This window comes from Dromiciops gliroides, chromosome 2, assembly GCF_019393635.1.
Source record: "Dromiciops gliroides isolate mDroGli1 chromosome 2, mDroGli1.pri, whole genome shotgun sequence".
Taxonomy (NCBI): Eukaryota; Metazoa; Chordata; class Mammalia; order Microbiotheria; family Microbiotheriidae; genus Dromiciops; species Dromiciops gliroides.
The window spans coordinates 156,945,348-156,959,483 of NC_057862.1; the positions used below are offsets into that span (position 1 = coordinate 156,945,348).

The 14,136-nt window shown below is 37.3% G+C and overlaps 1 protein-coding gene and 1 pseudogene across 1 annotated transcript in view; one reads left to right on the forward strand and one right to left on the reverse strand.

The window, feature by feature from the left end:
• LOC122738426 (thrombospondin type-1 domain-containing protein 4-like) overlaps positions 1–14,136 on the forward strand; it is a 406,762-nt gene that overhangs the window by 291,566 nt on the left and 101,060 nt on the right. The gene's annotated exons all lie outside the window — the stretch shown is intronic.
• On the reverse strand, positions 6,373–9,970 carry LOC122741573 (annotated as a pseudogene).

The following is a 14,136-nucleotide window of genomic DNA, read 5'->3' on the forward strand; positions in this document are numbered from 1 at the left end:
CAAGTAGCTATTCCTGATGTACCTCAGTAGATGTTTTCTCTTCTGTTTTTTGTTTTTTTTTTTAATTTTAAGTGAGGCAATTGGGGTTAAGTGGCTTGCCCAGGGTCACACAGCTAGTAAGTGTTAAGTGTCTGAGGCCAGATTTGAACTCAGGTACTCCTGACTCCAGGGCCGGTGCTCTATCCACTGTGCCACCTAGCTGCCCCTAGATGTTTTCTCTTATATTTTCCTAGAATGCTTAGTCTGAATTTCTTTTCCTCCATTATTCCTTCCCTCATATTTTTTTTTATCTGTATATACATAGAATGCCCTTAAAAGCAGGAATTTCATTTTAAAGGACAACTAGGTGGTGCAGTGGATAGAGTCCTGGGTCTGAAGTCAGGAAGATTCAGCTTTGTGAATTCAGATCTGGCCTCAGACACTTCTGAGCTGTGTGACCCTAGACAAGTCACTTAATCCTATTTGCCTCAGTTCTTCATCTGTAAAATGAGCTGGAGAAGAAAAATGTCAAACCACTTCAGTATCCCTGCCAAGAAAGCCCAAACGGAGTCACAGAGAGTTGGATACAACTGAACAAGAGCAACAAAAACACTTCATTTTAATGTTTGTATTTCCAAGATATAATTTGTTTTATAGAAGTATTTTTTTTTTTTGGTGCTGGTAAGGATCCGGACCCACAATTTCATAGATGTAGAGAAATCTTGGCATAAGAATTTCCTCCACTTGGATTTACTTCTGTCTTGAAAGAGTTACCTGGGGCACTGAGAGATGATTACATAATTAGTATGTGTCAGAGGTAAACATGACTTGAACCGGATGTTGAACCTACCATGGTAGGTACTTAGGAAGTAGTAGTTATTGTTGTTTTTACAGGGATGGTTTGGAAAGTACTAAGCTATCTGTTTCTAGAAGTCTTCAAGCAGAGGTTGATAGACTTTTCAAGTATATTGTGGAGGGGAATCCCATCCAGGATTTCAGAGATCCTTTGCAATTCTGAGATTATATGGGTAAAATTATGTGATCACGTTAAAGCAGTGAGGAGCAGGGTGAAGTTGTGCAGAGACCAGCTGACAATTTTAGAGGTGCCTTGTGGTAATGAGGTCCACGCTGTAGCCTTGCCCTAAATAACAATGGTAGCCTACAAAGGCATAAAATCTAAGGATGATACAAGTCAAAATTTTCCTTCTGACTCAGGCATAAATTTCATTGACAGTTAAAACATTCAGTCCTATCCCATCAGGAATAAGAGCCTGACTTTATAAATGGATTTCTCTGTATACTTAAGATAGTGGTATCTAAACTTGTTCAGTAACATACTAGGCAGCTAGATGGTACAGTGGGTAGAGTGGTATATTTGGAATAAGGAAAATCTGAGTTTAAATCCAGTCTTACACTAGTGTGATCTCACACTAGCTTTGTGATTCTGAGCAAGTCATTTAGTCTCCCTATGCCTCAGGTTCCTCATTTTTGCAATACGGGTAATAAAACCTCCCAGGGTTGTTATGAGGGTAAAAATGAGACAGTATTTATAAAGTGCTTTGCAAACCTTATAGTAGTATATAAATATTATCTAGGTGGCAGAGTAGATAGGATGCTGGGCCTGCCTGAAGTCAGGAAGATCTGAGTTCGAATCCTATTTTAGACATTTACTAGCTGTGTGACCCTGGTCATCTCACTTAACCTCTGTTTGCCTCAATTTCTTCATCTACAAAAAGGGGATAATAAAAGTACCTACCTCACAGGGTTATTATGAGAATAAAATGAGATAATACTTGTAACGTGCTTAGCACAATGCCTGCCACACAGTAAGCAATAATTGAGTGTTAGCTAGTACTATTGTTAGAATGAACAAAAATTGTCCCAAATGCCTCCCTCATTCTTTCTTTCTTTCTTTTTTTGGTGAGGCAGTTGGGGTTAAGTGACTTGCCCAGGGTCACACAGCTAGATAGTGATAAGTGTCTGAGGCCGGATTTGAACTCAGGTCCTCCTGAATTCAGGGCCGGTGCTCTATCCACTGTGCCACCTAGCTATCCCCCCATATTCTTTAAAAAACAAAACAAAACAAAAAAACAATTTATACAAACACATTTCCCCAATTATTAATCTTATCTCAATAACTATAAGCTATTATAATACAAACAAATCTTAAACACATACAATAAAAATAACAACAAACAGATTTATCTATTACATCCTTATAATTTTCATTTCCCTTATAAAATAGCCATGTCAACATCTCCTGTCACGGTACTTTTGCACTGAGTGTTCCCCATCTTTGGTATGTACTCCCTTCTCACATCTGTCTCCTGGTAGTCTGGTTTCTTTCAAGAATCAATCTTTCTTCATAAGGACTTTTCTGGTCTCCCACGATGCTAATGCCTACCCCTACAAAGGTTATTTTCATTCTGATTTGTCTATGTCTCTTTGCGCTGTCTCCCATTAGGATGTTAACTTATTAAGGGCAGACACTTTCCTTTTTTGTGTATGTATCTCTCCTACCTAGCAGAGCACCTAGCACAGTAGAGATTTGATAAATGCTTACTGATTCTTTCAATTGATTTGGTTAATTAATTTTGATTGATAATGTGCTGGGTAGACTTGTTGATGAAAAGTTTTAAGTGGTATCAGTGATGAGATTTTTATTCATAATTCCTTTTTCAACCACTAATCAAGATTGAGATTTTGTCTTTGTAAAAATTATTATAAGAAACCTGATTACACACAAATAAGATGTTATAAATAGTAGTAAAATTTGCACTGTTTTTTTTTTTGGATAAGGTAAAGAATTCTTTATTCTTTCATACCCCCAATATAATAAGATTCTCAGGTTCAAATGCTTGTTTCAATTAATTATAATAACAAGACAAGTCTATTAACTGAACTCTTGTTCAGATAGAGTAAGACTAAATATTTCTCAGATTTAGAAATATGTGGGTCATTAAAATGAGAATTACTTATGTAGACCAATCAATGATTGTTTTATTGGTCAGTAAAACGGTTGATAAACAGGTCTTTGCTGCTATTTTGTTTTCTGGGCTGGTGTTTCTCAGATTTGGAAAAAGAACAAAAACTTTTTGTTGTTGATATAAATTGATGCAGAGTTCTGACTCTAAATGCAGTTAAATTATCTTTATGGATCACAATATAAATTTGAGAACCTTTTAATGATATAAAAACCTAGATTATTCATTCCCCCTCCCCCCTCCAAAAAAAACCCCACAACTTCCATTAAATATACAGGGTTCAGTAGGATTTTTTTTGTTCCAAAATGAATTTGTTGCATCTTTATTACTATCTTTTTAAAAAATGACTGGTTCTTTTAGTTTTAATTGCCTTCAAGGCACCTTCGCATGGGAAATGCAGTATGTTTTGCAATAATATAGAGCTTCTTCATATTCTTCTTGTGTATTGTCACATGATTATGAAAAGAATTTTTTTCATGGAATTAAAAATTAAATTGATTATTCTTTTGATAACTTGGAAAAACTGCATATATGTCCATATTCAAGTTTTTCAATACAAGTAATTTTTTTTGGTAAAGCTTGCAATGGAAGACCCATTTTTAAATAACACTTGTAAAAATGTGTTTTTTTCCCCTGACTTTGATTAAGCTATTAAAGTGCAGAATTTAATCTAATTCTTCTGCATTGTCTCATGTTCATTTTTTAAAAAATGCATTAGGTATGAGAAAAAACTCTCATGATAAGACATTGCTATCAGTTCGTTTGAAACAAATCTCCCCTAACATTACATTGTGAAACATGTCATATGTAATTGTAAAGCACTTTGCAAACTTTAAAACAGTATTTAAATGTTAGCTATTATTATTATTATTATTATTAATAATAATAATAATCCAATGACCATTTTAGCAATGGTTTTCAGACACTTGGGGAAATCTCCTTTCTACTATATTACCTGCAAGCAGTACCATTGAAGCTGTTTTATAACTACAGGAAGCACTAGTGTTTCTTCTCCTGAAGTTTTCTTTTAACATAACAATTGTATAAGTAACCTTATGTGAAGCTAGGTGGTATAGTGAATGGGATAGAGCACTAGATTTATAGGTAAAAAGACTTGAGTTCAAATGCTGCCTCAGATATTTAGTGGCAGTGTGACTATATGATCATGTCAATGGTTCTCAGTTTCCTTATCAGTGCAATGGGCGTAGAAATAGCACCAGACTCAGAGAGTTTCTGTGAGGATCAAATTAGCTAATATGTGAAAAATACTTTGCAAACTTTAAAACCCTTATATAAGTGTCAGTTATCATCATTGTCATCATCATTTTAATGTCATATACTTGATTTTTGAAAATTGTGTTGCTTCTTAATGGCATCTCATCTTCTTTGGGAAAAATTATTGTTCTATATTCTGCACAACATTTTCAAGGTATCACTTTATTAGCTTTGGTATTGTCTGTAGTTAAAACATTTATGGACAACACTTCCGTCTATGCCAGTAAAAGTACTTGGGAATCTCAATGATAATGTTAGTTGCATTTCCTTGGTTTGGGTCTTTGACATTGTGTTTTTGAATTCCTGCTACTTAAACTGGTGCTTTTGTTTTTGCTTTATCAATTTCAGCCTCTTTGGTGGATTTTTCTCTGCAAACCAGTTATACATTTATTCCTCACAGAGGGATATTCTTTCACTATAAAATGGAAGCAATAAACATTTTAATGTGATTAAATTTAATTGTTAAAATATAAAAAACAATGAACTATAACTTGTTGAATTATTACCATTTTTAAGAGGTTAGTTTGCCAAGTGGCAGGGTAAAGGGAAATGTGAAAGCCAGCTTTATGTTGTACTCACCTAAGAGAATGTTGTCGATAAATTGAACAGATATTATGGCATTTTTAACTTCCACACATCGTCTATTCATGCATATTGTGTCCAAAAGCATCCATAGCAAAACTCATGGGTGTCATAAGCCTACAGTTGCTGCTAATTATGCTAGAAAAAAATGATGTCTGCATCCATGTTGGTCATTAGATGACTCATATGTGATCATTTTGCATATAATCTTTAAAATAACCACTCTACTGCATTCACTATCGCAGTGAATTTGCTCTGTCAGTCTTTTTTTTTTACTTTTTTATTGACTGTTTATTTTAACTGAAAACTTAGATGTATTTTTGTATCAGAAAATATCCCATAATTTTAATTACTTCAACTTCTCCCTCAAGGGTAGAATGTACCCCCACAGTTTGGAAAATCATTTTAGAAGATTTTATGAGATCTTGTGGTGAAAATGAGTAATTACTTGGGGCTCATATTTTGATTATAAAGTTCTCCAAAATTACCTGTTCTGGTTCTCAAAGGACAGTCTTTTGACAAGTCTATATTCAAAGCCTTTCCACAATGTATTAAAGAGAAGAGAGTATTGGACTTGGGATCAGGAAGACCTAGTTTTGATCCTGTTTCAGATACTTACAAGCTATGTTAGCCTGGACAAATCACTTAACCTCTGTGGGCCTTACTTACCTCATTTTTAAAACAAAAACTTCTATAGATACCCTCTATAATCCATTTCAGTCCTAAATCTGTGTTCTTCTTACCTTGGTTAGTAAGCCTTGTCAGATTTTATATTCTGCCTAAACAACTTGTAAGAATGTAGCATCGGGGCAGCTATGTGGTGCAGTGGATAGAGCACCAGCCCTGGAGTCAGGAGTACCTGAGTTCAAATCCAGCCTCAGACATTTAACACTTACTAGCTGTGTGACCCTGGGCAAGTCACTTAACCCCAATTGCCTCACCAAAAAAAATGTAGCATCATCTCTTTGATAGTATGAGGCATCCCAGGATGATATTAGCTAAGCATTTACATATCACTTTAAGGTTTGCAAAGTGCCTCACAGATATTACTTCATTTGATTCTCACAACAGCCCTGGGAAGTAGGTGCTATTGTTATCTTTATTTTATGATAAACTGAGGCAAAGGTTAAGTAAGTTGCCCAGGGTCACAAAGCTAGTTAAGTATATGAGGCTGAATTTGAATTTAAGTCTTCCTGAGTCGGAGTCCAAGTCCAGTGCTCTATTTCAATACACTCTTATTTTTAAATAGGTCACAAAACTAAGCTTGGTCCCATTCTGCCATTGTACAAGCCACAAATGCTTGCTTAGCAGCTGAGGGGCAATCTTTAGAAGCATGTTTGAAAAGTGAATAAAAATACATATAAAACAAATATTCAAATGGTTTCCATCGGAACACAGTTAAGTGTGACCCCATCTCTTAGTCTTCCATATTGTTGCATTTGTGCCAGCCCTATTCTTAAAACATTTAAAAACTCTAGCAAGAATTAAGTTAATGGTCCCCCCAAATGTTCTAATTCAAGCTAAACTTGCAATTAATGGCTACAAACAGAATCTATACATTAATACTAGCTGAAGTAAAAGTTGTTGAATGATCTTCAATTCCACTTTTCCAAGCACAAGACAATGGCAAAATGTTGATATCCCAGTCCTCTACTTATGCTGGAAAACCTTGGTTCTTGAATTATTGCAAGTGTTGCCATGCTGGCCCAGACATCATATAATAGATAGTGAATTTCTGGAATCCATTGAAAGTAGCAGCAGCAGCGACAGTATAAACACCCATGTTTTCAAACAGCATCCAATCTCCCATATGCATTTCTGGTAAATCACAGCAGTCAACAATTCAATCAAGGCCATCACAGGTTGGTCTCCATATGCTAGAAGAGTAATACTTCTCATCTGGTTTGGGTCTCTTTTGTAGAATAGGTTTAAGATGTGCATGATCAAACAGGATGAAATTAAATGAGCCATATACTCCATCATTTACATGGTACATAAAGGTTTGGTCATTTGCCTCATCTTCATCATCAGAACCTCTCTGTTTCTTTAACATGAGTTTTTTTGGCAATGATGTTAACTGCCAGCTAAGCTGAGACAATGTAGTATCTGCTTGGTTCAGCTATGATTTTCACACCAGCATCAGAAGGAAAATACTTATCCAATGCTGTATAGATTACACTTGAGATCTCTTCAAACTTAAGCTTTACATCTTCAGAACCAGGAAAGCCACCACCAACAAGAAGAGCTGTTGACTTTTTTTCATGACTCTCCTGCATTGCTCTCATTTGTCTTTCCCATTCTTTCCTCCATCTCTCTAAATCTTCCTTCTATCTCTCCTACTTTCTCTTCAAAGTCCCTTTTGAGTGCTTCCATGACCTGATACCAATTCATATTTTTTTGGAAGCTTTGGATGTTGGAACTTTGACTTTGTTATTATCTTCTTCTGAGGGTATATTCTGGTCTACCTCTCCCCCAAAGAAGATATTTTCTTTGCCTACTCATTTCAACCTGGAAGCAGATGTCTGATAGAAATCTGATTCTCTATGGTCAGAAGCTTGGTGTGCCTGTGCCCCTCCCTCACTTGGCTGCCACCACTCAATTTGGCCCATTGGTTCAGAAGGAGGGAACTTTGCTCCAACTCCAGCAGAGACTGCAGCCACTTCACCCCAGTCAACCACTGAATCCCATCACCAGTCTGCCTGCTGGTGCTGAAGATTCTGAGGTGCTAGATGTGCTATCTGTTCCTGGCTGGGTTAGGACCTTGTGCTGAGCTCCTCTATCAGCCTGATCAGCAGGTGATTCAAATTTCTGTCTTTGGCTGGAAAATAGTCTCACTCTGTTTTTAATGTGACTTAGGCTGCTCTGTTTTTTTTTTTGTTTGTTTGTTTTTGTTTTTGTTTTTTGGCATTATTTGGGAGTGAGTGGGCAGGTTTATTGGGAGCTTGTGGGAGTCACAGCCTCTCCTCCACCATCTTGGCTCTGCCACCCTATTCAAGTTTTCTTATACAAAATGACTAATATGGTAATGTTTTACATAATGGTATAAGTAAACCTATATTTGATTGCTTCTCCCTGTGAGGGGGGAAGGGAGGAAGGGAAGGAGGGATAAAAATTGGAACCCCAAACTATAAATAAAAACTTTTATAATCTAAAAAAATAAACTGTATTAAAATGATTAGTATGGTAATGTTTTACATAACTCCACACCTATATTTGATTACTTAACTGCCTCAGGGAGGTGGAGGGGAGGGAGGAAAGGTGGGATAGAATTTGGAACTCAAAATTTTAAATAAAAATGTTTATTCTCATTTATATATGTGTGTATATATATACATATATAAGCACTGTATTTGTATTGTTCTCCTTCCCCTGAAAAATGTTTTCCCAATAATACACACAAAAGTGTGATTTAAGTTAGAAAATGATATTTCTAAAATTAAAAAAGACTTGAACATCATCCTTGAAGATGCAACTTTCCACTATGGTTTTTTTTTTGTTTGTTTGTTTGTTTTTTTTTTTTGTGGGGCAGTGGGGGTTAAGTGACTTGCCCAGGGTCACACACCTAGTAAGTGTTAAGTGTCTTAGGCTGAATTTGAACTCAGGTACTTCTGAATCCAGGGCCGGTGCTTTATCCACTGCGCCACCTAGCTGCCCCTTCCACTATGTTTTTAAAAAATTATTTTAGGTGGCAGCTAGGTGGCGCAGTGGATGGAGCACCGTCCCTGGATTCAGGAGGACTTGAGTTCAAATCCAGCTTCAGACACTTGATACTTACTAGCTGTGTAACCCTGGGCAAGTCATTTAACCCCCATTGCCCTGCAAAAACCAAAAAAAAAATTTATTTTATTTTGAATTCATGGAACAAAACAATTATTTCAATAACAGTTCAACAAAAAAGATGATTGTGCATGAAATTATAAATGTACCATGTACAACTTGCTATTGCCTCCAAGTATACAATAAAGTTATCATGTAAATTTTTTTTCTTTCCCCCACCCCACCCTAGAGATGGCTACCATTAGACACAAATAGTTGTATGTGTGTGTTTATATATAAAATTATATATATGTAAATTATTCTATACTTCTATTTATCAGTTCTTCTATTTTGTTTTGAATTTACTAGGAGTTCTCTCAGGGTACTTTTTACTACTTAATTATGTTACAAAGAATAAACCTTATGCTCACCCAAAAGAACATGGCTAATTTTTTTTTTTAGTGGATTCAGAAGAACAATCTTTGGCTCACCTAATAGAAGGCTTTTCTGAACCACAGAGCCTGATTGATTGGCAGCAACTTTCAAAGCTACATACAGAGATGGCTCTAAGCCTGAATGATGTTTAAATGCTGAGTTTATTAGGGTATGCCTCTAGTACCCTTTTGGATGAAATGCTGATTTTAATTTTACCTTATTTGCAGTTTTCCCTGAAATCCCTTTGTATGTATTCTAAGCACAGTAAACCTTTTCAAAGCCCCATGCTAAACTTGGTATTGTCTAGGATGTGACTATGAAGAGTGAAGAGGCCATGGGAAAAAAAGATATCCAGATTTGTTTGGTGTGTTCTCTTTGATGGTGTCCTGTTCTTTGAGTCCCAGATACAGCATCTGGCTTTGGGACATGTGTATGAGAGCACAGATAAATTCCAAATTGAGCATTTACAGGCAAGATAATAAAACAAATGGGTTGTGTTGGAATGCAATGGAAGAAAGAGAAAGACAGTTACTGTAATAAACATCCTCCATCCAGTGAAATGGATCCTGTCTCCTGGAGCCACTACCAAATCTTCATTGTTTTTGAGGGGAGAATCTTTTAGGTTGAAGATAGTATCATTTTCCAAAACATCATTTGTGTAATTGGATGAATCCTTTCCAGGGTCTGTCTAATGATGCAAGAAGGCAATCTGGATACTTGGTATAGTTTATCTTACTTCAGTTACCTGGTGTCTGCGGTATGGCAGACAGGGAATCTGCTTATCCAAGTGGTATTGTTATTTCACTCTGCTTTGCATTTACTTTGCTCATATTTGACTCTAGCCCTCTAAATACTTCTTTGTTCCAATATGTGCCCTTGATCCCACCCATACCCTGACCCCAATTCTAACTTTGAGTAGGGAACATACAACGAACTTCTGAAGAGCTCAGCTCAGCCATAGTGTGTTTTGTTACCAGTTCCCCACTACCTCTTAATCTGATGACTCTTTGCTTAGTTTCTTCTGCGTCTTGTGTGGGCACATAAGGGCTAAGACTTGACCTTTATTATTTCCTTTGGATTGGATTATCACTCTATTGCCTAGTCAATAGATACCTCAATCATCCAAATACTTCATTCTTATGTGCCTAAGCTTCTCCTCCATTTGTATCCTTGCATGGATTCTTTTTTTTTTTTTAGTGAGGCAATTGGGGTTAAGTGACTTGCCCAGGGTCACACAGCTAGTAAGTGTTAAGTGTCTGAGGCCAGATTTGAACTCAGGTTCTCCTGACTCCAGGGCCAGTGCTCTATCCACTGCGCCACCTAGCTGCCCCCCTTGCATGGATTCTTACTGTCCCTCTATCTCATTTCCTTCTTATCAGAACTCTGACCTCATCCTACCTATGGTTCCATCTTCCATCTGCCTATTTCTCCTTTTATCTTCCAAATTCTAGACTGTGGATCTGGTTTCTTTGCTTCAATCCTGGTTCTTGTCTTTACCCATGTAGCCAGTTCCAAAACTGTTGGGGTTCAAGAATGTTCTTGACCCCAAATTCTGGATGTTAAACTGCCTGTGTTTACCTAGATTAACACTGTGCTCAACTTGCCTCTTTCAGTCTAAATATTACTCAATTGACTTTCTAATTTTGGCTGACTCACCACCTATTCCTCTTCACCAATACTCATGTAGAATCTCAAGACCATTGTGAACCTATGTGGACCCTGATCCTGGCCAATTTTCCTGACCTTTCCTTTCTTGTCCCATCTCATCTCTTCATTGTTTAAGTCTTGATGGAGGTACCATCTTGGTTTCTCTGGGTCACAATGTGTTGGTTTCATTTATATGGCATCTCTCAAACTGATTTGGCTAACCCCCAAGAATCCCACAAAATAATCCCAAATAACCAAGCATACATTCTGCACAATTATCTAATAGTACTTTGGAAAATTTTTGTTCCCTTAGGTGACAATCCCTCATCAGAAACATGATGACTAGGTAATCATTCAGCTTATTATTGCCATCTCAAGTCCCTTTGCTATGTATCTGAGACTCTATTATTTATTCACTGAAATGTCTATAGAATTTTAAGCTTTGCAAAGTCCTTTACAAATATTATTTCACTTAATCCTCACAATAACCCTGTGAGATAAATGATATTATATACATTTTAAAGATGGGGAGACTGAGCCCCAAAGAGGATAAGTGATTTGCCCAGGGTCATATAACTACTAAATATCTGAGGAGAGATTCAAACTCAGGTCTTCCTGACTCTAGGACCAATACTTGAGTTACTATACTGCCTATCCAATATTGGTCACATAATGGTAAAGAAAGGGAAGGGGAAAAAATCAATTACTTTAAGAAAGGGAAGGGAACACATAATTATTAAGTACCTAATATATATTAGGCACTGTGGTAAGAGCTTTGCAACTATTATTTCATTTTATTCTCATCACAGTCCTAGGGAAAGGTATTATTATGATCCCCATTTAAAATTGAGGAAACTGAGGAAGATAGATGTTGTGACTTGCCTAGGCCACAAATCTAGTGAGTATTTGAGGCTGGATTTGAACTCAAGTCTTCCTAACTTCAGGCCCAGTGTTCTTTCCAGATAATCATTGTCCTTTCTGTCAGTAGCTTGAACAAGTCAGTTAGAGAAGGCAGGGGTGACCAGAATTTCATGATGGATACAGTTGTTTGAAGCATACTTATTGGTAGAGGTTCCTCTGTGAGAGTCGGAGGTGGTCATGATGCCACAATATGTTAGGAGAGAATGGGTGGTGCAGCCCACAAATTTGGCCCAACTGCTTCTAGTCATATCTTGACAGCCTGTGTATGATGGTGTCAGGACATGTACTGATTTTGAGATTGACTATTTTGTTTTTGAGATTCTGTTGCAAACTAGCAGGGGCATTACAATGGATTATGTAAGCAGTGGATTGAAACAGTGTTACAGAACCATGAGTATCCCTGCATTCATGGTGCTCTTGGGTTTCTACTCTGACACTTCCTCTTGTGTCAGAGGGGTGTAGCAACCTGGTGTTGCCTTCCATAAGATTCAGACATCAAAGAACCGTAGCTGTCTCTGTATGTTCCAAGGAGAAGGGGCATAGCAGGTAAGGGATATGTTTGTCTTGTCTCTCATTGAGTCAGGGGTATAGCTCTCCAATCTGTTAACTAAGAACATGCTTGAGAAGTTTCAGTATGGTACTATGAATCCAGTCAACAGAGTAAACTGGAACAGAGCAGGCTGCACCTCTGTCACTGAAAAGCTGGAGAATAAGGGAAACTAGGCTAGCATTGTGGGAAGAAGAGTACAGCAGCAAGTATTGACATGGTGGTAAGCCATGAATTATTGACTTGACTTAGAATTTTTGTGTCTGGGTTTATGATTGGTCCTGGAGTCTGGTTCTGGGCTGAATTTTTAAATGGGGGGGTTATTATGTTAAGTGGGCAGCTGTGATGGTTAGGTGGATGGATTCCAGAAATCTAGAGGACTGAAGCTAAGAAATAGCAACTGAATGCTTGGCATGAATGAAAGGATGATTAATGATACATGAGACTTTTAAAGATTTATCCAAGATAAACTAGTTGGCAAACATTAAATTTCATGACATGACAGCCAATGTGAAATGTTCAGTTCTGTGAAAGATACTACCTGTTAAGAGTTATAGGTTTTCTATGTGCCTGTGTTTTGTCTTTGTTGTTGTTGTTCAGTCATTTCAGTCATGTCTGACTTTTCATGACCCCATTTGATGTTTTCTTGGCAAAGATACTTGAATGGTTTTCCATTTTCTTCACCAGCCATTTTACAGCTGAGGAAACGGAGGCAAACAGGATTAAATGACTTGGCCAGGGTCACACAGCTAGTAAGTGTATGAGGCAGGATTTGAACTCAGGTCCTCCTGACTCCAGGCCCAGCACTCTATCCACTGCACCACCTACCTGTTTGTGTTTTGGAGGAGTATCAATAAGAGAGATTAAGTGAATTGCTGAAGGTTATACAGATAGTTCCATATATCATCAATCAATAAGCATTTTATTAAAGGCTTACTATGTGTCACTCTACTGGGCACTAGGACTTCCTTATGGCCAATGGATTTAATTATAACAAGAATCTAGTGTATAAGCTGAACCAGTAACATGGAGTGAAGTGGAATGAAAGTTCTGATAAGAGAACTGGTGGCCCATGCTCAGTTGCTACCATTACCCAAAACCTTCCATTCTGTTTTTTACTTTGTTATCAAGTGACTTTAGTCAATTCACTTAAACTTTCTTATGCCTCAGTTTGCTATCTATAAAATGAAGCTGAACCCTGGGGTCCATTTTAGTCCTATTTCTATGATCTTCTGAGTTGAGGTGGGATTTGCCAGGATCCCCTTGGTATTTCAGCATAGCTAAACCTATGCAGATGGGATTCTAGGCAGGCCAACACTGAGCTCTACCTTGTTCAAAATAAGATCTCATCAAAGTTCTATTAATTTGGGTTTGAACCTGTGGATTGAGAAACATGCTGGGCTCTGTGCCTTTCAGTCTTATCAGTGAAATCTTAGCTCACGTCCTTCCTCATTCATCATATAGATACTAGATTTTGTGATTGGTCTCCCTGTTTTCCTTTGGGGTGATCATGAAAGGATTACCTAAGGGCCTTGAAACTGGAGAGAATTCATTCCAGTTCATATTCATTTTGAAGGAACCCCAAGAATATTTCAAGGATTTCCATTTGAGTAGGGCAAAAGCCCATCTTTTTTAATTGGGCCTTACTATCGCAGAGCAGTTTAGCTACGTGTTTACCCAGCCTAAGACTATTAATCTCCATAAAGAGACGTGTGGATATATGCAAAAAGAGTGGTAAAATTTAAAGGCTCATTAATCATCCTGGCACTATGATCTCATGTTATTATGAAATAAATATGCTAACTAAATAGATCCAGATGCTATCAAATATGTTTCCAAGAAAGACTATTTTCTTCTTTTGGCCTAGGCAACAAACAAGTAAGAATTATTTACGTCACTGTAGTACCTTTCCTCCAGAATCACCAGCAGTGCTGCCCCAATTCATTTATACTTTTTGCTATGTTGGGCTGGTGGTGAGGAGGAAGTGAGTTTTTTAGGCAAGAACTGCTA